Below are 27,500 nucleotides of genomic sequence, written 5' to 3' on the forward strand. Positions count from 1 at the left end.
AGACTATAAAATAAGCCTCACTATATATTAACTTGGCCAGTAAGTTCATTCAAGTTTTTCCATAAGATGTCATGGAAAAGCCTGAACAAAATTTTTGGCTAACCCAGTAAATGCCTTGTAGGGTACATTTGCCTTGTAGAGTAGAAGAGTGAAAAAGCTGGCTTATAACTCAACATTCAAAAACCTAAGATCATGGCATCCAGTCCCATCACTTCATGGCAAATACATGGGGAAACAATGGAAACAGTGACAGACTTTATTTTGGGGGGGGCTCCAAAATCACTGCTGTGGAGAAAGCAATGGCAACCCACTCCAGTACTGTTGCCTCAAAAATCCCATGGACAGAGGAGCCTGATGGGCTGCAGTCCATGGGGTCCCTAAGAGTCTGACATGACTGAACGACTTCACTTTCACTTTTCACTTTCATGCATTGGAGAAGGAAATGGCAACCCACTCCAGTGTTCTTGCCTGGAGAATCCCAGGGACGGCGGAGCCTGGTGGGCTGCAGTCTATGGGGTCACACACAGTCGGACACGACTGAAGCCACTTAGCAGCAGCAGCAAAATCACTGCTGATGGTGACTGCTGCCACAAAATTAAAAGACGCTTGCTCCTTGGAAGTAAAGCTATGCACACCTAGACAATGTATTAAAAAGCAGAGAAATTACTCCACCGAAAAAACTCTGTATAGTCAAAGCTATGTTTTTTCCAGTAGTTATATATGGATGTGAGAGTTGGACCATAAAGAAGGCTGAATGAGGAAGAATTGATGCTTGTGAACTGTGGTGTTGGAGAAAACTCTTGAAAGTCCCTTGGACTGCAAGGAGATCAAGACAGTCAATCCTAAAGGAAATCAATTCTGAATATTCATTAGAAGGACTGGTGCTTAAACTGAAGCTCCAATACTTTGGCTACCTGATTTGAGGAGCCGACTCATTAAAAAAGACCCTGATGCTGGGAAAGATTGAAGGCAGGAGGAAGAGGGGATGACAGAGGATGTGTTAGTTGGTGACATCATTGACTCAATGGACATGAGTTTGAGCAAGCTCCCCGAAGGTGAAGGACAGGGGAGCCTGGGTGCTGTAGCCCATGGGGTAGCAAATAGTCAGACACAACTGAGTGACTGAACAACAACAGGGTATATTTATTTTTCAAAAAAATGTACAAATGTATTTATTAATGAGAATCATCTCATAACTTTCTTCTTTAATTTTAACATAATTATCTGTAAATTTTCTAAAAAATATATAATGAGACATAATTTGGCTGTGATTGTGATAAGTATTTGTGAAACACAGTAGCTTTAAATCTAGGTAAAATTAAAGCAAATGAGCATATTTACTTTCATTAAGGTGAAAGTTGCTCAGTTGTGGCCAACTCATTGTGACCCCATGGGCTCCTTTGTCTATGGGATCTCCCAGGCAAGAGTACTGGAGTGGGTTGCCATTTCCTCTTCCAGGAAATCTTTCTGACTCAGGGATCAAGCCCAGGCCTCCTGCACTTCAGGCAGATTGTTTACCAACTGAGCCACCAAGGAAACCTGCATTTTATTGTAGTTTCATATAATTTTTTCTCGATTTTGTATTCTTTTATTACTGCTTACTACAAGTGAAAATCTCCAATATTAATATAAGGCTCTCTAGAATTTCTAACCTAACTGAGGGAAAGAGAGTCCTGTAAGACATGTTAAAGTTACTAACTACTCTCCACACTGTGTAGCATTTTGTGGAGCACAGCTCTACACTACTCTCAATACAGTCCAAGTTGAATGTGATTTTCTTCACCCAAAATAGCAAATAAATTGGTAAGAATTTAGGCCAAATATTCTGAAGCAAAATTTGCTTTTTTAAAAAAGTCTTGCCATTTTCAAAGGAAGGAGTTATTTTGATAATATGGGTGATTAAATCAATCTACATAGGCATATTTTATCTGCTTTCATATCTGTATTTTAATTCACATAGTACATTAAAATATATGTATATATATATATGTACATGAAACACATTATATACCTATATGTGTATTTACATATATAACAGATAGATGTGTGTGTATGTGTAGAAAGAGAGAAAGAGAGCTCTTCTCTCATCTATGAGGTGCAGAATTGATTTTCTTTGCTTTTTACCAAGAAAAGTGACGAGTGAAAAAGTAAGCCATACTTTAATTTGCAGGTCAGGAAAACCTTAATATCAAAATTAATTATGTGCTATAGTGTGATTCCTTTGGGTTCATCTTTGAAACTCCCACATTTCAATATTAGAAACACTGGAAAGAAAACTTTATCCAAGTATATTAAAGATAGAACTGACCCAGAAAATACACATGCTACTATGAAACATTCTGAGTTGCTTTCCCAGACATTTAATATCTATTTAGAGAGGAATAATTCCTTGGTACCTAAGTGAATATGTGACGTATTTTGTCTTCTAGGACACTGTAGTTCCTTTTTATTCCTGCCAAATATCAATCTCGTTGTCTTATAAATAGGATCATAACATAAGCCAGCTGACGAAAGGTACTCTACACAATTCCACAGTGGTTTTGGTAACTGCTGAGAGAAAAAGGAGGGGTTCACAAATCTAAGTTCTATCTCTGAAGGAATTGGTATTTAAAACTAGGTGTGCTGAGTGGCACAAACTGGCTAATGAGTTAAGGTGTTTGCATCACTTTTCTTTCTCAGTTATTGAAATAGATATCCAGAGATCATCACAATTAAGGAAAGAAAAACTGTCCCTTTATCCAATTAAGATTTCTTTATACAGGACAGTTGGATAGCAGAGCATTTCTTTGAAGATGATGATTTTTAAAAGTCTGCCTTTGTCAGCATCCAAAACATTTGACATTTTCAATGGTTTTTCTGCCTTGTTCAAACACAGTATCATATTGTGAGAGGCCGAGAACAAGAAAATGCAGTATCTGCTTCATGAAAATTGTTTGGGAAAGTTGCACGCGTATGCCGTTGACTTGAGAGCACTTTTTGTATGTTTGTTGGGGTTTGAAGGAAATATAAGAAATGAAACTACATAAAAATAGGAAATGTTTATTACAGGATTGTGTATTTCTTTGTGTGTGTGTGTGTATTAGTCTCTCAGCTGTGTCTGTCTCTTTAGAACCCCAAGGACTGTATCCCACCAGGCTCCTCTGTCCATGGAATTCTCCAGGCAAGAATACTGGAGTGGATTGCCATCCTTTCTCCAGGGGATCTTCCTGACCCAGGGGTTGAACTTGGGTCTCCACATTACAAGCTCATTCTTTACCATCTGAGCCACCAGGGAATGTGTCAGTAACTAGCCGCTTGATCCCATCTTTATTATTGGAATCATTCCATAATGGTATGATCATCTCATTTTAAAAGGTTTAATCCCTAAATAAACTTAAAAGAGATCAAATAACACAAGTAAATCATAACTCTATAGCGCTTCCCTGGTGGCTCAGACAGTAGGGAATCCCCCTGCAACCCAGGAAGACCTGGGTTGGGAAGATCCCATGGAGGAGGTCATGGCAACCCACTCTAGTATTCTTGCCTGGAGAATTCCCATGGACAGAGGAGCCTGTCAGGCTGCAGTCCATGGAGGGCACAGAGAGCTGGGCGTGACTGGGTGATTAAGCACAGCACAAGCCACACCTCTAGAGAGTTGAGATTTAGTCTAGATCTGACACCAAACTAGGTGCTCCTTTAGTCTAGTCATTTAGTTCCCTAACACTATATTCCTGACATAATAAAATGTAAGCATCACCTAAAATGATGAGGGAATGCTAGAAATATAAAAAGAAAAAAAATGTGTTAAGATACTTGGGACTTTACATTCATTAGAAATATTGAAGTAGACAGTTAGCTCAGAGAAATAGGTGATGTCTAACTAAATAATACTTGTATCTGTACCCAGAAAAGTACTGATAGAAAAGTTGATAAAATGTGAGACTGAAGAGGCAAAAGTGATTTTACCTAAAATAACAGGATATGCTAAAAAATAAAAATTTACTCTTAAACTATAATAAATATGTAATGTTCTATAGTGAATGAAAAATTATAATTTCTAATCTCTGAGACGTTTAACGTAATTCTGGACCAAAACAGCAAAAAATATGTTAATATCTCCATGTTTACCTGTTAACTACTAAAAATCTGGCTCAAAATGCAAAACTATATTATTTTAATTAAAAAGGAAACACTATATATTCTTTGCCGGAGGAGGGATATGGTACATGGTATCAGTCAAAACAGGATTATCAAATGTTATCTTAAATGTAATGGACTGTATCCGATCTTCATTTTTAGTCTCAAAATTAGAGAATTAGTCTCAAAATTTAGTCTCAAAATTAGTCTCAAAAAATTAGAGAGTTTATTTTTATTTTATGAGACATTTGTTCTATAAAGAGTAATGTCTATTATATCTACCAGGTCAAATCTTGAGCTTTCAGCATTAAAAATGTTTCAAGCATTTTATCAGTCTCATTGATGAACAATAAATTACTTCCCTCTTAAATTTTCTGAACTTTAAATATGTAGGAATATTCTAACATCTATACTACTTGTAAAATACTTTATTGATGTGTAGGTGATATTCTAGAAATCTATATATGATATATAGTTTACAAAACATTTGACCAATTATTAAAACGAATCTTCTTTTGGCTAGTTACTACTTACTTTTGTCAAAATGTAATTGGAAATTTATTTTTAGAGGTTTTAGGTGATACTTATTTTGATCTATAGCCATCACTTCTTGCCCTTAGCATATGCCAGGTACTGTGGAAATTGCTTTGCATAACTTTTTTATTTAATCAAAACTTCCATACAGTAAAATGATTTCCTTTTCTCCACAGTTTGCTGCATTTTTCATGTATGTGTGCTGAGCTGTTTGTTGTGCTAAGTCACTTCAGTCATGTCTGACTCTGTATACCCTTTGATAAATTCTCTTGTATGCCTGAGCCCCATAAACACTGCTTAGATCAAGATATTGAAATAATTAGAAATTAGGTTTTTTAATGAAAGAAAGAGTGTATATAGCTAAGGCTATTGAATTTTTCAAAAAACTGGAAATACCACTATTAAAGGACTTTAATTTTGTTAAAAACAGATACCATAAAACTTTGGTAAATTGTCTCATGGTGACTAATATAACTGCAGAAATGATTTTTTTAGATTAGCTGTGTAAAATGGGAGAATGTTTATAGGCTACTTATATACATTAACAAAAATAGTTCTCTAGCCCCAGTATAGATGCGGTAAGGGTCTTTAAAGTGACAAAATTTATTTAAGGTGAATATGATTGTGTTCTTTTCCAGGTTTTTGACAAAATTACTTTGCTACTCTTAAGTTGTTATTTTGAAATTTGGTGTCAGTGAAAGAAACTGATGATTAAATTGGAAATATATTGAAGAATAGTAATTAAGAAAGATAACTTTAATAAATGCTAATATTTTCTACATTCATTTGTTATAATAGTTTTTTTTTTAAACAAAAAGCATAAAGAAATAGTAGAAGAGAAGAGTTTAATTCTGGAGGAAGGAAAAAAAAATCATCTCTAAACCTGAACACTAACAAAAATTGTATATTATGGGTCTCCACCTCAAAGAAATTGACATATAGTAATTCAGTCTACAATTTAAGGATTGATGCCTGACTGTTCTCTTTTCCTCCTATACAAAACCATCAGCAATCTTTGCTGATTTTACCTTCATTATATCTCAAATCCAATCAATTTTTGGCTACTTCAAGGTTACAACCCTGGACTATCACCGACTGATGGCTGAACTACTGCCATCACATCTTAATAGATCTTCCTGCTTCTGCTCTTGCCCATGTGCAGAATATGCTCACCATGTCCCTCAGAGTGGTCTTTATGTAATGTAAACCATGGTATGTGACTCTTCTGCTTTCAAATCCTAATGGTTTTCAACCTGGAGTTGGCAATTTTTCCTCCAGAAAGTAAATATTTTCAGCCTCCCGCTCCACATATGATCTTTGCTACATGTTCTTCTCCTTTGTTTTTGATGTTTTATTAACAAACATGTAATAATGTTAAAACAACCTCAGTAACAAAAACATTACTGGCTTCTCAGGCCACGTAAAGTTGTCTGAGGGCTCCTTGGCCTGCTATAGTTTGCAAGGTCTTAAATCTAAATCTGGACAGTGATTAAAAGGCCTGTGTGATTCCAACCAACCTGGCAGCTGCTCTGACATCATCAGTTATGTTCTTTTTCTGTGGTTCATTTTCTGCCTTCAAGCTACATCACCCTCTTATTCTTCCTTGATCAAACAGAACTTATACTTCAATAAGGCCTTTGCACTTTATGTTCCCTCAGACTATAGCATCTGACTGCCAGATATTCGCATGACTGACATTTTCACATCTTTCAAGTTTATGTTCAAATAGAACTCCAAAGAATGACCTAGATTATGTACTCTTATCTGAAACAGTATCCCAGTTGTAATCTATTAATTTTTCCTAGTGTTTTTTTTTTCCTTCGAGCTTTTAATGACATAAAATATGCTATTAATCTGTCTCTTGTTAGGCACAACTCAATAGATTTTCATTATCCTGTGAATACAGCTTTTGATTATTATGTCCATAACTTATTAAATACAGAAAGTGCCATAATAGGTTCTCAAAAATGTATATAAAATATACAAAAATAAATTTATTAATGTATTCATTCTGAAAGGGATTATAATTTATTAATTATAGTCTTAATGCTGAGGTGATTTTAATGACTCAATACTAAAATGTAGCCTTAACTGTCACAAAGTTCTCAAGCATTCATAATATAACTCCTATTGATTCTAATTTAGTGGTAAAGTGCGGTGTTGTCAGAAACTTAATTGCAAATTATTCATGGAAAAAAAGAGCATCTATAAGAATATATACAAGAAGAAAAATATGTGAGAAGATATTAAAAATTCATAATTCTTGGTAAAACATGTGGGCCTGCATAGTAGGAGTCTTTTTTTTTTTTTCCTGTGGCTTTAACTGCTTTTTATTTTTCAAAATAAGTTCAGGCAAGCATGTACTGGTATTTGTGGAGACAGAAAGAATACATTTTTGGTGGCATTACATTAGCTGCCTATTCTGTCAAATGATTAAGTTAAAGTGAACCCATAATATACTATTCATACTAGTACAATTCTGAGAGTGAAAGATAGTAGAAAAATTATTATTTATATATATCAATCATATTTACTTATCATAGTATTAGATTTATGGAATAAACTTTTAGAATTTCTTAACAATAAAACTGTCTAAAATTGAATATATATTCACAACTGTGGAGCAAAAACAAGTAAGTTATCTTTATTTTGTTTATCTAAATATAAAAACATAACAGAAGATTTATTCTTGTTCAATTTTAGTCTGTCCCTTAGCCTTCTGTCTCTTGTCTCTCCAAAATCATGTTTATGGTATTTTTCTAGAAAAAATTATTTTCAACATCATCTCACAATTTTTCATTTATTATTACAATGGTCTTGTTGCTTAAAAAAAAAAAAAACAACCTATAAGTTGAGAGTTATGTTTTTTTATGTACCTTTAATTGGATGATAATTGTTTTACAATATTGTGTTGGTTTCTGCCATACATTAACAGGGTTCAGCCATAGGTACACATATATCCCCTCCCTCTTGAACCTCTCTCCCACCTCCCACCCCATCCCACCCCTCTAGGTTGTCAGGGAACACTGGATTTCAGCTCCCTGCATCATATAGCAAATTCGCACTGGCTATCTATTTTACATGTGGTAATGAGGTAGGGCAAAAGAGAGTTATGTTTTATTAGGCAGGGATTTTTAAGACTTTAAGCCAAGGAGGTAGCATCTCAAGTAACCTTTAGAGAACTGCTCTGAGGAGGCAAGGACAGGACCCAGGTTTTATAGAAATTTTGTAACAAAAACCAAATAGTTTGAATATAAAAAGTTGTTAATGAAAAGAAAACCAGATATCTCAAGCTAAGAAATTTAATGCTAATTAATGCAAGACTTGTCTCCTGAATCATTCCTTTGATGTGCTCCTCACTCACCTGGGGCGAGCATCCTGTGTTTTCACATCCTGAGTTTCCTCAGGGCTCACCATAGGGTGTCCAAAGGATCCTAGATGGCAGGTATTCTTTCCTTCCTGAGTTTCATCAGAGCTCACCAGCTCACCTTTGGTGGTGGCTATAAACTCTGATGACTGTGACATCCTTTGTTTACTGATATAGCAGGAAATATTCAATTTCTCACCTTCAGTCTTCTCTGGTTGTATTTCACAATGTTGACTTAAAAAAAAATGAACAATATGAAAATTATGAGTTGAGTTTTTTTTTTTAACTTAAATTCTTTTATTTTAATTAGAGGCTAATTACTTTGCAATATTGTATTGGTTTTGCCACACATCAACATGAATCTGCCCTGGGTGTACACATGTTCCCAATCCTGAAACCCCCTCCCACCTCCCTCCCCATACCATCCCTTTGAGTCATCCCAGTGCACCAGCCCCTCCCACTGCTGGGCATACACACCAAGGAAACCAGAATTGAAAGAGACACATGTACCCCAATGTTCATCGCAGCACCATTTATAATAGCCAGGACATGGAAACAACCTAGATGTCCATCAGCAGATGAATGGATAAGAAAGCTGTGGTACATATACACAATGGAAAATTATGAGTTAAGTTTTATTTGGGGCAAAATGAGGACTGCTGCCTGGGAGACAGCACATCAGATAGCTCTGAGAAACTGCTCCAAAGAGGCAGGGGTGGAGGGAGTTGGGGTGGGGGTAAGGTGGGAATGTCAGCATATATGTAATTTTGGTAAAGGGAAAAATACATGTAATCAAGCACATATTTTTCCAGAAATTTTCTGCTGGTCTCCTGAAGCTCCTGAAATCACAAGGAAATAGTCATCACTATGAAGAATTTTAGTGCTTTTCTAGATATAAGACAATACAAGAATTGGGCTCATAAAGTTGGCTCCTGAAATCTCTAACCATCTGAAAACCTGTCTTGTCAATCCTCTGCCCTCACACCCTGATGAGTACAGAGTGCCTCATTTCTGCTCTCCACCCTGAACTCCTTTCAGGGTCAGCTGCAACAGCACCTGATTTAATCCTTTTAGAGGTAGATAGCAAGTGTCCATGGAAAGTATCAGTTTGTAGTTGACAATGATGAACAAATATAAAATTATCAAATCTTTGACTTTTCTCTCTAGACTATTAACTTGTAATTGAGAAATTCTTTCCCTACAAATTTCAAGGTAAGCCCAAAATAAATAAGCTCAGTGCAATCTTTTATATTAAATTGTGTTAATATTTCAATTCAAATTATTGCACAGGCACTACCCTTTTTTCCTTTATGTAGAGAATTTCTTCATGAAAATATTTTATGTAACAAAATTCAGTATATATTATCTCTTTATGTGAGTTTATTGAATATTTTGCCAAACTTAGGAGCTGGAGAAAATGCCAACACTTGTCAAGTCTTTTTTCTATTTGGTACAGAAAATATTTTATTCAACTAAAAAATGGGAGCTCAATTAAAATATTTTTTCTATAAGTAATTCTAAAGAGTGCGTCTAGAATTTAAAAATAAAATCTTACTCTTTTCACTTTATCTTTTAGCTTGTTCAATACCCTAATAATTTTGTAGGGCCATATTTATATATTTTTTTCTCTATGTAGTCTTTATTTGTAATAATTATAATTCACTAGAAACTCCAAAATTGATATTTTTTGGTGGTGTACTCACTGAATGATTTTATTGAGGATTCCAAGGTTATATTTTTTAAACAAAATGCAACCATATTTTAGAACACTAGTTTGTAGAAAGATACAGTATTATTTTAAGACACCTAAGTTGGTCATCAAAGGCTCTATTTCTAACATTTATTTAATGAAAGTGAAAGTGTTAGTCTCTCTGTCATGTCTGATTCTTTGTGACCCCATGGACTGTAGCCCGCTAGACACCCCTGTCCATGGAAGTTTCTGGGTAAGAATATTGGAGTGGGCTGCCATTTCCTTCTCCAGGGTATCTTCCCGACCTACAGATCAAACACACATCCCTCATGTCTCCTGCATTGGCAGACGGGTTCTTTGTCACGAGTACCACCTGGGAAGCCCCGATTAATGAAAGCACATTGCAAAAGACAGTGTGCTTAAACATGTTTAGCTTCAAAATGTGTAGATAATCTCACTTTGAATGGAATACAATATTGTACTTCATGAACTACATGTAACTGTACCTTATGCACGTTATGCAGCTACATGTTGTAAGTGTTTGTTTTAGGGCATAGTCTTATTAGTATAACTAGTCACTTCTATTATTGGTGCTACTGCTTCTTTGGCAATTTTATCTTCTACTTTGCATGTGGCCAACGATAAAATTACAGTAATGACAACAAATATTGTATGTGAATGATACCAGCTTTCTCGAGAATTGAAAATTTAGTTTTTACTTTTGCGGTATATGTGTACTTTGTTGGGGGAGGGGGGTGTTAAGCTATTCATTGCTGTAGAAAGTGTTTATGGTTAAAATTAAATAAGCACTAAAATACTAAATCAATACATTAATATTCATTATAGATTATACCAAATAATAAATGACAAGTCCTGTGTTATAAGAAGTCTCAGGCTATTCTATATGCTCTATAGCAGGACTGTTGGATCTGTATTTCCTATACTTATTTTACATCCACCAAAACTGTAATTCTCTCATTTTCACAATAACCCCACCTACTACCATCTGTGCCTTGTGATTTCAAGTATCTCACAGACTATGGCAGAGGCTATGGCCCCATCTGCCTGGTCAACTAAGTGGGAGGTCTTAGATGATGCTTTTGAATACTTCAATCACTATGCTCTTTTTAAACAGTGGAGGGCTGTATGTGCTTTCTATGAAATATTGTTGGAGTTACCTTGTCTAGAAGGGACCAGGAAAAGAGATTTGTCTTAGCGCTTATTTATTACTTATTTAACCATAAGGTGAGAAAGTTGCTTTTCACCGATTTGTGTTTTCACAACTGGAGTTACAAAGTGGAGATCTAGCAAAATAATCCTGACATGTTTTTATCTGTCTACTAATAGTAACATTTTGTTAATTATTGAAAAATCTGGGGCAAAGGCTAAACAAAAAGTGACATCAGAAAAATAAGGGACTAGGACTGTGCAGGACAAACAAATGTGTGATCTTCCCAGATGTAACATACTTCACTCAATACCAAGAATGTCTTAACCATTCACTTAATACTATAGATCACATTTTTTCCAATTAATAAAATAAAAATAAAAATTTAGATTTTGCTATTGTACCTTTTTTTCCCTAAAAGAGAGAGATGTAGAAGTTTGATTTAGTGTTAATTTTTAAGTTTAATTCCTTTTCTTTAGCTAATTTGTAAGTGTTCATAGCACTTTCTTTTAAAAACTACGTGGAGTTTTTAAACAGTCTGGAATCTGTGGAAGCCTGGGGAAGCTGCCCAAGTTTGGGAAAGGGAAATTGTTCAGAATGCATCTGCTTCCACCACTTCAGTTTCAACTGAGGAGACAAAAAAAGCCAAGAAGAAGGGACAAGCCTCAAGTCTCAACCAAAAAAGAGCCCAGAGCTACTCACCCACACTGCCCCAGCTTCCCCATTTTCAGAGGAGCAGGTGGTCTTTGAATTCTACCTGTGGTGACATGGGTCTCCAACTCTTCTAGAGAGTGCAGATCTAATACTACCTTCCCCCACCCAAAGGGAATGTGCTGGAGAGTTATGGATGGACCCATTCTCCCTGATCATTAGCAGCATCCTAAAAGCCTGCCCTTGGAAAGGGGGCTGAAACTTGGCTCCGAAAATTCATCCCAGAAGAGGTCAGCTTTTAGCTGTCTGCTCCATCTGGAGAGGTCCTAGCATGCGGACCTGAGGCTATGGCAGGATCACTTCAGAGCGGTGGTTAGAGGAACAGCCAAGCTGAGACAGGACAGGTCCAAGCAATCCGGGCTGGGCAGGGGTTTTTCTCAGGGCATATTCCTAGCCGCTTTACCTGTCAGCTGGTTCTGGACAATATGAGTGGCATTTGGTGGAGTCTTGGGCCTTCACGAATATTGCCACTGACTTCTTTTTTTGCAACTGAGTTTGCACATACAGCAGTTCTAGGAGAGAGGAGGTCCTCTGGGATAGCAGGGAGCCCTGAACCTCCTGGGTAAAGCTCAGCTTGGCTTTTCCATGGATGAAGCTCCTTCCCTAGACCCGAACCCCGGCCCTGTGCTCAGGTGACACTGTCAGAGCCACCAGACGCAACTACGGAGCCAGGTCACTCCATAGTGGTTGTGATCACCACGTACTGTGTTCGTGCTGCCATCACTAGGCTGTCTAGTTGTCTGCCTCCTTCTCCCCCGGCATCTTCCAATGGTCCAGGTGGCCCTTCTCCTGGAGCCTCTACTGTCCTCCTTTAGCTGTTGCTTGACCTCCTCCAGGGCCGCCATCTTCTGCTCTCTCTGGCTTGGGGAAGCATGACAGGTATGCACTCTGTCCCTCCGTGGGGATGCTGAGCTCTTTGCAGCCAGTGGCTCAGGGTTCCTGGCATCATGCTTCAGGTACTCTTCAGCCTCCTGGGTATGCCTCACAGCTGTGTTCCTGTTCACTTTGCCTTTCCAGTCACAAAAAACTTAATGCTTTTCGTCTCTTTCTTCCTGTCTTATCAGCTTTTTGTCACACAGTCTTGCTGCATGATTTTCCTCAGTTTCCTAATGTAGCAGTACATTTCTACAAACAAAATTTAAATCATTCTTGTCTTCCCAGCAAAACCCCAGTTATCTCCTATTTTGTCTCCTGAGAATTTTTCTGCTGCTATATATTCAAAGAGTAGTGGTAATGATATCATTTAACATTTGCTTAGAGATTACTATTTATGAAGCGCCATTCTAGGTGATTTCCATACACTGATTCACTTAACTCTACAGCAATGTGGATTGTACAGCTCTACAGACCTGTTTATGGATGATGAAAGTGAAGACAGAGAGGATAAATGACCTGCCCAAGTTTGCAGATATTCAGGGACAGAACCAAGATTTATTCCACATAGTCTGATTGAAGAATCTGTTTTTAAGCAATGTATGTTGTGTGCTTGTGTAAAGATATGTACATATGAGGGTGTGTGTGTGTGTGTTTAGGTGGTAAGTATATGTGTATATCTTGATGGTGGATACAGAGAGGTAGAGAAAAAGGTAATTTTACATTCTAAGTCAGGTTAAAATTTTTTTTAATTTTATTTTATTTTTAAACTTTACAAATTGTATTAGTTTTGCCAAATATCAAAATGAATCCACCACAGGTATACACAGGTTAAATTTTTTGTAATCTTTTTTGTTTGCTTGTTATTGGTATAAATTTGTTTTGTTTATAAATATACAACAATAAAATATCTCACATGTCAGGGTTACTAAATATCCTTAGAGCCTACATATAATATGAGTACCACCATGCTAGAGAAATATTTGAACTTCATAATGACAAAGATTATCTGTTTTTTACCAGATTGTGTGTTACACAAGGTCCACTTGATCAGACCAAAACTCTGGGCCCTCCCTTCATTCACCAAAGAACTCTGAGGAAAGGATAATCCTGCCAAAGAAAGTAACATGAGAGTAGACTTAAGTCCAGTAAGGAGTGAGGGGCAGATGGTATACATGCAATAATACTGTTTCAAAAATTTTATTATGACATCTGAAATTTGTAAATGATAGAAATACTATTTAAATACCTATTTATTGAAAAAATTCATAAGAAAAGAGACTTCAAAGTAATATTGAGCTTCAAAATTTGTGATTTTTAAACTAAATTTCATTCAACCTGTCCTTAAATGGTTCAACATGAAATGCAGTATAAAATTTTTTATAATGCCCCGTATACATTTATAACACACAATAACATTTAGATTCATGAAGGGTGTCCCTGGTGGCTTGTGGGTAAGAATCCATCTGCAATGCAGGAGACCTGGATTTGATCCTTGGGTTAGGAAGATCCCCTCAAGGAGGGCATGGCAACCAACTCCAGTGTTCTTGCCTGCAGAATCCCGATGGACAGAGGAGCCTGGTGGGCTGCAGTCCATGGGGTCGCAAAGTGTCAAACATGACTGAGCAGCTAAGCCCAGCACACACAGCACTCTTAAATTTTAGCCTGCTACCTTAAATGGTTCTAAACTTTTAAAAATATTTGTATTCTCAGATAATTATTGTCAATAAACTTAGTCCTTGAATACTGACACATATAAAAGGTTAATGATTAAGTTCCTGTTAACCAGGATTTATGTACAGACAAATGCATTAGTCTGATATAATTATGATTCAAGGTGCCAATTTTGCCCTAACACATAACTAAAATGATAATACAGTAACACCATGAATAGAAAAGAATCAATTAGTATGTTTTAATAAAAGCCTGTAAATTAAACACAGTTTAAATGGAACTCAGTAAATTACTTTTGGAAAACCCATTTGTTTAATGGTCATAAGCTAGAATCTGATTAACCCAGTATGTCAACTATTAATATCTTACATACACAAAATTAATGTAACTAGAATAGAAAATGAATAACTAGAATAGAAACATGTTATATATGTTAAGAAACATGAAACACATGAAATATAAAGAAAACATGAAATATATGTTATAATTTTTGTTTTCTGTCTTGTTTTTATAAATACATTTTTAGAAGCTGTGTCTTATCAGGTTTCTGTTTCAAAGACTATAGCTGTGAAGACACTAGGATGTAAAACTCTTTTTGGAACCATTTCTTCAAAATGATTTAAAAATTTCAGTATTAAAAATAAAAGTAAACAGTTATTTAAATGTACTTGCCAAAATTCAATGAATCATAAAGCATAGCATTTGAGACTGTTTTACATGGTTTTACCTTGTCTTATTCAGGTTGCCTGAACTGGTTGTTACTCAAATGTCTATCATCTTCACATACTTTAGGCTTCAGTTTAAATATCACTCCACCAGATCACTCTGCCTTGTCATACTGCCTGAAGTAAGTGCCATTTCCCAGAGTTGTTATCTTAGGCTCTGACACAATCTCTTAAAAGTCAATTTCCTTGCAAGTTTATAAATAGTTTTTTCTCACTGTGTTTCCCCTTACTAGAATGTAACTACTTGAGAATAGTTACACAATGATGTTTCATTGACATCCAAGTAACAGAAAGTTTCCCATGGGCTAACATAAATTTAGAAAAGAATAATTGCTATATGAATTATTGTTGTTGTTCAGTCCCTAAGTCTTGTCTGACTTTTTGTGACGCCCAAGAGCTGCAACACCTCAGGCTCCTCTGTCCTCCACTATCACCTAGAGTTTGCTCAAATTCATGTCAATTTGCTCAAACTGAGTCAGTGATGTTACCTAACCATCTCACCCTCTGCTGCTCCCTTCTCCTTTTGCCTTCAACCTTTCCCAGCATCAGGCTTTTTTCCAGTGTGCCAGTTCTTCACATCAGATGGGCAAATTATTGGAGCTTAGCTTCAACATCAGTCCTTCCAAAAAATATTCAGGGTTGATTTCTTTCTAATATGAATGTTTACCAAAAACAAACAAAAAAGTTAAGTACCCGGAAAGGGTGGAGAGGGGCATTATATCAATACTATAAGACAGGGTGAGAAAAACTTGAATAATTGCCCGTGTGTTTATGATGTAGTCTTATTCATCCATGGGGATTTTTGGTATTTTTGGGAAATGAAGCCTGGAACTGAAAAATTAGTTGTACATTTTTTTTTTTTCAGCATGGCATTTGATTTACTTTCAACATGCTTTACTATGAAACTAATTTTATAAATGTGTACCCACATTTACAGTCTACTGTTTTATGGTTTATTTGTGTTTTTGTTATTGTTGTTGTCATATTAGAAAAACATCTTCACATCCCATGCATGACAGATAAATCTTACCAAGTTATTGCAGTCTATTAATTTCTGTGGGTGCAAACTCAGAACAATGCTTGGTTCACAGCAGGTACTTATAAATCGCTGCTGAATGGGTGAACAAGTAAGTGCAGGATTGAATGCAATTGTCTCCTACTGTCATCCCCTTTTGTAATGAACTTGTGCTAATAGCTTAATTTCCTGGATTAATACTAACCTATCTCCTATTGGAAACCATCAACTTAACATCTATCTCAAAGTTACAGTATCCATGCTCTTGGGGCATTGCAGGTAGGCCTTTCACAATCTGTCCCCCAAATTTTCTACAACTTGTACAGCTGAAGAGAAACCACATTATTTGTAAGGCTCATATTTCCCTGCTTTGGGTATTTATTAATCCTGATTCCCTCTTTTTTCACTTTTTACTTCTCTTGTGAATTTTATCAACTGCCAGAGCCCTATCCAACATCTCAGTGTTCTTTGAAGATGCCTCAGGACTTCTTCCTGTCTTTTCCCCTCCCTGATTCTCTTCAGTGGTTGACAAAGTTCTGATAATTTATTGTAGTCTGCCTTAAATTATAATTATTAATACATGTGGGCAAAAGCCTACTGATTATAAAAGGGGATGACAGTAACATTTCCAAGAACAGGGATTTGTATCTCTGATTCTTTGTGTCTTCCACACAACTCACCTGAGGTTTAGATATTGGAAAGATTTTGACTGGCAGTATTTAATTCGGATTGTTAGCAACTTTCACATCTATATGCCAAGCTGCAAGTACTCTGTAAAAATTAAATAAAAAGTATCAATTTTATAGTAGATTTAATGTCATTGTAGTTAAGAGCACTTACACAGTAATATTCCATTAGTAAAGATTTGAGAATAAAATTCTACTTTTCAAACAAAGATCAATATATGTATCTGTAAAATTAGATGTTAAGGTTTCCATGATGAGTTTGCAAACTATATGGCAAAGTGTGAAATAAAATTTTGGATGTAATAATTCACACTTTTGGACCCATTAACACTTTATATCAGAATCAATTTCAGGTGGATTAGACAATTTGGTTTAAATTTTGTAATTTAAAAATAAATAGAAGTGAACATCAGATGTCTGTACTAAATATATTTTCAGTTTAAAGGAATAAAAATAAATGCAAATATTTTCAGTGTATAATGATTTAATAACTACGTCAAATGGTATAAGATGAAAGTGTATGGGGAGGCAAATTTTTGCATCTGTCCTCTTAGGGTTTTTCTCCTGCACAAATTTCACATGCCTTTATAGAAGGCTGAACAAAGAGAAACATATGTGAAAAAGTAACAAAGCCATTTTGTTGTTTCATCGTTCAGTCATGTCTGATGCTTTTGTGAGCCCATTGACTACAGCCTGCCAGGCTCCTCTGTCTATGGCACTACCTGGCCAAGTATACTGGAGTAGGTTGCCATTTCCTTCTGCAGGGGATCTTCTTGACCCAGAGAGAGAACCCGCATCTTCTGCGTTGCAGGTGGATTCTTACCCTGAGCCACCTAAACCATGTTGAGAGGCTAAAGGAAGATAAAAATTTGTTTTTCAAATTATAAACTTTACTTTTTTCTGGATTGTTTGGTAGCTTTTAATTTTTTTTATTTTATATTATAGTTGATATACAATGTTATGTTAGTTTTGGGTGTAACAGCAAATTGATTCAGTTATACATATACATATATCCATTCATTTTTTAGATTATTTTCCCATGTAGATTACTACAGGATGTTGAATAGAGTTCCCTATGCTATATAGTAGGTCTTTGTTATCTGTATTATATATAGTAGTATGTCTATATATAGTAGTATGTCTCTGTTAATCCCAAACTCATAATTTAGAGAATAAGAATTATTTTAACAATGTCACCTTATAGAGAATTCCCTTGGTTTCAGCTTCTCTTTCCTGTTGATATTAATAATAAGAATATTATGTTTCTCCTGGAACAGGGAGAGTATTTTTTCACGTGTAAATTTCATCTCCTGCTTTTTAGAAAAAGAAGAAAGGTTAGAGTGTTCTTTGTATATTTGCAGTTTTTCTGTGTGTGTGACTTTAGCTCAAAAGTGGCATATTTTGAGCCATTCTGCAACCTCCAAAGGCATGCTATGAGCTGAGAAAGCAAATTTACAAAAAATACAATCAAAACAATATTGTTAACATGTAAAGCATTATAGATCAGATAAAAGTTGGGATTTTCCCAACCCAGGGATCAAGCACCAGTCTCCTGTATTGCAGGCACATTGTTTAATGTTAAGATAACCATAAAGGATGGTTATCATAATCCTTTAAGAAAGATATTCATATATACAGTCACATCCTTACATACACATCCTTCACCCACATCCTTACATACACATAGACATACACATTGTTATTCAGTTTCCAAGTAGTGTCCGACTCTTTGTGACCCTGTGGACTGCAGCACACATGGATAGAAAACAATAAGAATACCAAGCTTATTAGAACCTTCAACTACCTACCTATTTCAAAAATACAAATTTAAAAATGTCATGTGAGTTTTTAAAAAATAAAATGAAGCATAATAAAATTTTTAAGAGTTTATTTGAGCATTTGTTGATTCACACAGGGCAAGACCAAAGTGGAAATTCTTAGGAATATTCCACTAACAGGAGTTTGAAGAGAGAATTTTAGGGAGAAAAGATGTATTCAAAGTAAGGACTTTATTGATCAGCTATAGCTTAAAGCTTGGAAAAGGCAATGGCACCCCACTCCAGTACTCTTGCCTGGAAAATCCCATGGACAGAGGAGCCTGGTAGGCTGCAGTCCATGGGGTCGCTAAGAGTCGGACACGACTGAGTGACTTCACTTTCACTTTTCGCTTTCATGCTTTGGAGAAGGAAATGGCAACCCACTCCAGTGTTCTTGCCTGGAGAATCCCAGGGACGGGGGAGTCTGGTGGGCTGCCATCTATGGGGTCGCACAGAGTCGGACACGACTGGAGCGACTTAGCAACAACAACAACAACAACAACAAAGCTTCATTGGCTGTTTGTGATTGGTTATCCTTGGGTTTGATTTTATAACCTCAAGGCATTCACAGAAGTAGATTTTGTTTTGCTTATAGGCAGCCTCAAAGTAACAGCAGTATCAATCTCAGTCTAAAAGCCTCCTTATTTAATTAGTTTAATGATTTTTACCTATGAATTTAGCTATGCTTTTCTATGAGACTAGCTAAATCTCAGAAAGTTGGAGAAAAATGGATGACATTGTTAGTCATTAGGATAACATATATCCTAATATACTAAAATATATCCTAAGGTGGAAGGGTTAGTCACTCAGTTGTGTACTACTCTTTGTGACCCCATGGACTGTAGCCCACCAGTCTCTACTGTCCATGAAATTCTCCAGGCAAGCATACTGGAATGGGTTGCCATTCCTTTCTCCAGGGGATCTTCCCATCCCAGGGATCAAACGCCAGTCTCCTGTATTGTAGGCATATTCTTTACTGTTAAGATAACCATAAAGGATGGTTATCGTAATCCTTAGGAAAGATATTCATATGCAGTCTCCTTCACCCACATCCTTACATACACATAGACGTACACCTTGTTGTTTAGTTGCCAAGTGGTGCCCGACTCTTTGTGACCCTGTGGACTGCAGCACACCAGGCTTCCCTGTCCGTCACCATTTCCTGGAGTTTACCCAAGTTCATGTCCATTGAATTGGTGATGCCATCCAACCATGTCATCCTCTGTTGCCCCCTTCTCCTCTGCCCCTAGTCTGTCTCAGCACCAGGGTCTTTTCCAATGAGTTGGCACTCTGCATCAGAAAGAAAATATGCTTGATGATGTATATGACACCTAAAAAAGTAGAGAGTCACATTCATGTAGTCAAACATATTTTCTTTTTAACAGAGAAGCAAAGTTGATTCCAATTTTGTCATATTACCCCCATAATACTAAGATTTTACTTGGGCTTTGCCAATTTAAATGCAGAGATTCATTGGACCACTGGAGGTAAAGAAAAACCTTAAAAAAGTATGTAGGGATTCTACAGTATTTTTTAATTGCCAATTACAATGCATAATCTGTTATCTACAGGAATTCTTACATTTCCTCAGAATTTGTTAAATGTAATTATATGGCTGTTTTTGTGAGAAAGTATGTAATGGAATCTGAGTGATCTCTGAAATATGCCTCAGCTGACTTTCACTTAAGTTTGCATAAGATAAATCATTTTTGTAGATCTTTGTGTTTAAAAGGCTTTTAGAACTTGTGAAGCAGTTTCTATCTTGCAGAAAACAATACTTTTTTCTAATAAAAGCTCTCTCATGCAAAGACAATCTAAAATAAAAATGTCTAATAGTACACATGTTTAAATCCTGCCTTTAATTTAATATACATAAACTCCATCTCTCCTTTTTTGCACCTTTGAATTTTTGTTATGTTCTAACAATACCATAAATATTCTATAAAATGTAATTTAAAAAATGATGTGTTCTATGTGAGCTTTCTCAGTAGGAAAAAGTAATGATGAGATGTGCACTCTTGAACTATGCCAAAAATAATTTCATGGAGTTATTGTAGCATGCTGAGTATTAGAAGGCCTTTTAGATTTCAAACTGGTATTGTAATGATTTATAATATCCAAATACTCTGAAGTGGCCATTCATTGAGCATCTTGTTATGCAAAATAGTCACTAACCTTTCTGCAAAGTCATATATTAATCATTTTGATGACAAACAAAGCCCTGTTCACTTAACAGCTTTTTCTAGAATTTTATGCTTATCTTTGACTAAGTTAAAACTATTAAAAAAAAATCAAAGACCATTCCTTAATTTAAACATGTTTTTTGCTTCATCTTGAAAAAAATAAAAATCATAATATTTTGATTAGATGTATATGTAGGTTTAAAAATGACCTTGATAAATATAGTGACTAAGAATTTTTTTTTCATAAAAAATGTATTTTCTTTTGGTCTATTCAACTTCAGTATGATATACTAGTGTTTTTGTCTGAAATATAAATGTATTCTTCTGATTAACAATAGCTATTACATATTTCTTTGTTTGTTGTTTTTTAGTCTCTAAGTTGTATCTGACTCTTTGTGGAGTCAGAGTGGACTGTAGCCCATTAGGGCTCCTCTCTCCTAGAAAACAGTACTGGAGTGGGTTGCCATTCCCTTCCCCAGGGGATCTTCTCTGACCCAGGGATTGAACCCCAGTCTCCCACACTGAAGGCAGATTCTGTATCACTGAGCCACCAGGGAAGTCTGGTGGTTTATATTTCTTATATCACTGAAACAACAATTTTTAAGGGCTTTTAAGAAAAATGAATACAATATAAAACTTTTTATTTTATTTTATTTTTTTGAGAATCTCTAGGTTTTTAAGCAGGTAAATGGTCATGAAATCTATTTCATGACAACCAGCAGGAATTTATGTTATCTTCTCTAAAAGGTTTGAAGTGAAATATTCAAAATAGTTCTCCAATTTAAATGGTTTTATCACTTGAATTCAAGGAGGTATTTTCTATTACTGAAAGAGTCTTACTTTAACTTCTTTCTGGTTAAATCCACTTCAGATGTGACAATTTTGTGACACAGATCACCACTACTCAGCCATCCCACATCCTGAACACAGCATCCTTTCCCAGATCAGTAATCAAATCCTCGTTCACATAAATGTTCACTATCAAATGACTGCTATTAATTCTTGAGTTGAAGCCAGTGTCCACTTCTCATTTAAAACTACATGGTCTTGAATCACAGATCTGTAAAACATGTTAGAAATGGTCAGGTACCACATACTGACTTTATAAATCAATAAATGAGAGCATAGTTTGATAGGGAACTTTGTCAAATGCCAAACAGTAAAGTGGGCTTCCACTGTATGATTCTGCTTTACAATATCATGACTTAAAATATGAAGGGATTTTATGAAACTGGATGGAGTAGTTGTGATGATTATTAAAAAAATGAAATAATAGCAATGCATACTTTTGTATTTTTATCAATTTTAACGTCTTTAGTGTTTATATTGGATTCAGAATTCAAAGTATCACTCTATTGTGAATGGAGTTTTCAGAGATTGAAATTCCATTCTTGAACCATAGCAGTCTTTTACCTTAATAAATATCAAACAGCTTTCTTATTCAGGTATTGTCAAGGTAGAGTGGTTGTTTAATTAGATCACACCATAAATGTGTCTATGGTTGTGCATTTATTTAATGGCACTGTTTAGGAGCTGAAATGTGGTTAAACTATTTTATTGATTGAATACTACATCACAGACATTACAGAGGCCAATCATGAAAAGATTTTAAAAAGCAAACAATTTTCATAGTTAGTAATTCTAGTTTTAGTTTGAGTTCATTAGATAACATGTTTCCAAAGAGCTGTGTGGAGTTGTGTGTGGTAAATAGAGTCTTGCTAATATTGAGGCAGTCCAGAATAGGAAGAAAGGCTTGGGTTTACTCTTGATACTACATAGACCTCTAAGCCTTTTATCCTTATCCATCAGAGGGCAGACAGAATGAAAACCACAATCACAGAAAGATAATCAAACTGATCACATGGACCACAGCCTTGTCAATCCCAATAAAACTATGAGCCATGCTGTGTAGGGCCACCCAAGATGGATGGGTCATGGTGGAGAGTTCTGACAAAATGTGGTCCACTGAAGAAGGGAATGACAAACCACTTCAGTATTCTTGCCTTGAGAACTCCATGAACAGTATGGAAAGGCAAAAAGATAGCACACTGAAAGATGAACTCCCCAGGTCAGTAGCTATTCAATATGCTACTGGAAACTCATTGGATAAGACCCTAATGCTGGGGCACATATTGAAGGCAGGAAGAGAAGGGGACGACAAAGGTTGAGATGTTTGGATGGCATCACTGACTGAATGGACATGAGTTTGAGTAAGCTCAGGGAGTTGGTGATGGACAGGCAAGCTTGGAGTGCTGCAACCATGGGGTTGCAAAGAGTCAGACATGACTGAGTGACTGAACTGAACACACACTTCTAGAGGAGGTATTATCAAAGTATCAATCTAGAAAATTAGGTTTTAATTTTTTTTATAGTCATGATAAACGAAATACCTCAGGACTGGTACTAATCTTAGATGTCACCTTTATTCTACATCTTAATTTTAGTAAATGTAGAAATTATTGTTTGAAAAACTGCACTCTGGATATAAGCTCTGATGTATAACTTCTCAAAACTAGGACTGATGATATAAGTATTAAATGGAAATTTTAAGTAATTATTTCACCTTTGAAAGTATAATGATAACATATAGGCACAAACAAAATTGAATTTTTATATATATTTATATTTGCTAAAATTGTTCAAATTTTCCATTTCATTCAACTGTTGTCTCCATGTTGTCTCCATTTAAGGCATTCAATACCTTAAATATTAATTTTCAAACCTTCTTCACTTTCTTTTATACTTTATAATGTATAATTATTACTCAGAAAACCCTGAGCAACTCCACTGTATTGCCAAATAGACCCAAAGTACAGTGAAATGTGATTTATTTAGATTGGGATTAATTGAGGGTTTAGCGCTATTCAGAAGTGAATAGCAACTTCCTAGGGAAAACCTGAGTCATTTTTCATGTATGGCACTGTACTCAGAGCCTACATACATTAAGGAAATCACTATAATATTTGTCCTTTTACTACAGTCATTGTTGATTAAAAAAGATAAAGTGGCATATCCTTTTTAGAGCTTTTATTAAAGTCTGTTAAGAAATTATCTATGTCAGGAGTTTCCAAAATACATTCCATGAGGCCATACTGCTGCTGCTGCTGCTGCTGGTGCGGCTAAGTCACTTCAGTCATGTCGGACTCTGTGCCACCCCATGGACGGCAGCCCATAAGGCTCCCCCGTCCCTGGAATTGTCCAGGCAAGAACACTGAAGTGGGACGCCATTTCCTTCTCCAATGCATGAAAGTGAAAAGTGAAAGTGAAGTCGCTCAGTTGTGTCCGACTCTTAGCAACCCCATGGACTGCAGCCCACCAGGCTCCTCCGTCCATGGGATTTTCCAGGCAAGACTACTGGAGTGGGTTGCCATTGCCTTCTCCCTATGAGGCCATAGAGCTACACAGAAATATCACAGATACTTCCAAGGGACCAAAGTGAGCTTGGCAGGTGCAGGTATAAATTTTGAAGACCCTAAGAAGCCCCATCTATAATCTGACTACAAAGATTCAACTGATATGTTTTATATATTGATGTTAAGCTTATATTTCATTGTGAAAACATAGATTAACATACTGCAATGGGAAAGACTAGAGATCTCTTCAAGAAAATCAGAGATACCAAAGGAACATTTCATGCAAAGATGGGCACGATAAAGGACAGAAATGGTATGGACCTAACAGAAGCAGAAGATATTAAGAAGAGATGGCAAGAATACACAGAAGAACTGTACAAAAAAGATCTTCATCACCCAGGTAATCATGATGGTGTGATCACTGACCTAGAGCCAGACATCCTGGAATGTGAAATAAAGTGGACCTTGGAAAGCATCGCTACGAACAAAGCTAGTGGAGGTGGTGGAATTCCAGTTGAGCTATTCCAAATCCTGAAAGATAATGCTGTGAAAGTGCTGCACTCAATATGCCAACAAATTTGGAAAACTCAGCAGTGACCACAGGACTGGAAAAGGTCAGTTTTCATTCCAATCCCAAAGAAAGGCAATGCCAAAGAATGCTCAAACTACCGCACAACTGCACTCATCTCACACACTAGTAAAGTAATGCTCGAAATTCTCCAAGCCAGGCTTCAGCAATACGTGAACTGTGAACTTCCTGATGGTCAAGCCGGTTTTAGAAAAGGCAGAGGAACCAGAGATCAAATTGCCAACATCTCCTGGATCATGGAAAAAGCAAGAGAGTTCCAGAAAAACATCTATTTCTGCTTTATGGACTATGCCAAAGCCTTTGACTGTGTGGATCACAATAAACTGGGGAAAATTCTGAAAGAGATGGGAATACCAGACCACCTGATCTGCCTCTTCAGAAATCTGTATGCAGGTCAGGAAGCAACAGTTAGAACTGGACATGGAACAACAGACTGGTTCCAATAGGGAAAGGAGTACGTCAAGGCTGTATATTGTCATCCTGTTTATTTAACTTCTATGCAGAGTACATCATGAGAAACGCTGGACTGGAAGAAACACAAGCTGGAATCAAGATTGTGGGGAGAAATATCAATAACCTCAGATATGCAGATAACACCACCCTTATGGCGGAAAATGAAGAGGAACTCAAAAGCCTCTTGATGAAAGTGAAAGTGGAGAGTGAAAAAGTTGGCTTAAAGCTCAACATTCAGAAAATGAAGATCATGGCATCTGATCCCATCACTTCATGGGAAATATATGGGGAAACAGTGGAAACAGTGTCAAACTTTATTTTTGGGGCTCCAAAATCACTGCAGATGGTGACTGCAGCCATGAAATTAAAAGACACTTGCTCCTTGGAAGGAAAGTTATGACCAACCTAGACAGCATATTCAAAAGCAGACATTACTCTGCAAACAAAGGTTCAGCTAGTCAAGGCTATGGTGTTTCTTGTGGTCGTGTATGGATGTGAGAGTTGGACTGTGAAGAAGGCTGATTGCCAAAGAATTGATGCTTTTGAACTGTGGTGTTGGAGAAGACTCTTGAGAGTCCCTTGGACTGCAAGGAGATCCAACCAGTCTATTCTACAGGAGATCAGCCCTAGGATTTCTTTGGAAAGAATGATGCTAAAGTTGAAACTCCAGTACTTTGGCCACCTCATGTGAAGAGTTGACTCATTGGAAAAGACTCTGATGCTGGAGGGATCGGGGGCAAGAGAAGAAGGGGACAACAGAGGATGAGATGGCTGGATGGCATCGCTGACTTGATGGACGTGAGTCTGAGTGAACTCTGGGAGTTGATGATGGACAGGCAGGCCTGGTGTGCTTCGATTCATGGGGTCGCAAAGAGTCGGACATGACTGAGTGACTGATGTGATATGATCTGATCTAATTTTTAAAAAATTGAAATTATCTTAATTTATTTTTTCCTTAAAGTTATATATTCCCTAGTTTCTAAAGAGATATAATATTCACTTTTATGCATTCTTAATTTTTACTTTATATATAAACCTTAATATGTTCATGTAAACACAATATTTTAAAAATTTCAATTGTGTGCTCTAAATTTTTATAAGAAATTATCTCCTTTTGCATGTTATTTGCCTTCTGCTATTTAATGTAGATTATTTTAGAAGTACTATTTTAAAATGTAATTTTTATGCATTTATCTCTACTTATTCAGTAGTTCACAAACAAAGTTTAGTTTTGAGAAACAAATCATTATTTTTGTACTTTATAAATGAAGAGCATTTTCAGCCTCTTATCTAACTTCAGAATTTCAAGGGAACATGTTCAGGTGTTTCAAACAAACCATAGCTGTTTCCATTTATGTGTGTCTGTATTGCCTGCTATATATATATATATACATATATATATGTATATATATATACACACACACATACACTCAATGCAGTGCTAACAGAACTGTGAGAACTATGAATAATTAATACAAAGTCTTCAATTTTGAGGAAGATTAAAATTTAGTAGCCGTAATGACAGTAGCTAAAATGTCCTAGAACTTTTCATTACGTTAACATAAAATCATCCATTTCATCTTTCATAAAGCATAGGTACAAAATTTGTGAACCTAAAGGAAATAACAGTATTCTATAACATTCTGAAAACTAAAATTGCTGTACTCAAAAGTGATCTTCAATCTATATAGTTGTTCTTAATTGTCCCGCATCTATTTACCATACTATAAAAACCATATTTTTAGTGTCACTAAAGGAGAATTTATACTGGGCTTCCTTGTTAGGACTCTGGTCACATGGCATAAAATTTGCAGATGAGAGTGAAATTTTGTTTTTCAAGTAAAGAACATTTATGGAGCATTTGTGTTGGTATGCATTCTGAGAGTTAAGTTTTCAATCAGAAGTGTGACGCTTCCAAAACTTAAGTTATGACTGCACAATTTACTTATCAGAATTTGCATTAATTCCTTGTAAGCCTAAGTATAATCTATAAGAAAATGAATTGCTCCTATGTTCTGTATCTGAATAAAGTCTTTGCTTTGATGTGTCACTGATCAATAACTCTATCCTATAGGAAAATGGAAGCATTATTCACTACACACAGTTGAAGTTGCCAGGATCACTGAATGAGAGAAAGACAAGACACAAGGGTGAGTAATGTTTATGTTTTTTCTTAAAATTTCATATTTTCCTTCTCTTTTGGAGAAGAACAATACATAGCAGCTATATTTTAAGTTTATTATCTATATACAGAGTTTAACTTTTAGGCATTATCTGATTCATCAAAGCCAGAAAGAGAGAAACAAGTTAATAGAGTTTATAAAACTCTTTCCCCAGAGGAAGTGAAAGACCAGTATTTTTCTTTTAGTTCTTTTAAAACAAGCAAGCATTCAGCCAGTTTAGATTTTTTTTTTATTCATTGATTGTCTCATTCTCTTGGAGGACATTCTGGCAGTACGGTAGTAGACACATTGAATCCATCATCATGTATCAAAGGGCCATCAGGTCGATGGCTCTTTTTGAACTTTGCTGTTTCAAAAAACCAT

General features: G+C 36.0%; 1 protein-coding gene across 1 annotated transcript in view; it reads left to right on the forward strand.

Moving 5' to 3' along the window:
* Positions 1-27,500, forward strand: part of LOC147343960 (protocadherin-15-like) — a 1,781,617-nt gene that overhangs the window by 331,630 nt on the left and 1,422,487 nt on the right. Inside the window, exon 2 of the mRNA XM_086377653.1 lies at positions 27,029-27,104. The gene's annotated coding sequence lies outside the window, so the exon portion shown is untranslated. The remainder of the gene's footprint in view (positions 1-27,028; positions 27,105-27,500) is intronic.

Source organism: Bos grunniens, chromosome 26 (genome assembly GCF_055505025.1).
Source record: "Bos grunniens cultivar Pamir isolate PY7600 chromosome 26, Bosgru_T2T1.0, whole genome shotgun sequence".
NCBI classification, from domain to species: Eukaryota; Metazoa; Chordata; class Mammalia; order Artiodactyla; family Bovidae; genus Bos; species Bos grunniens.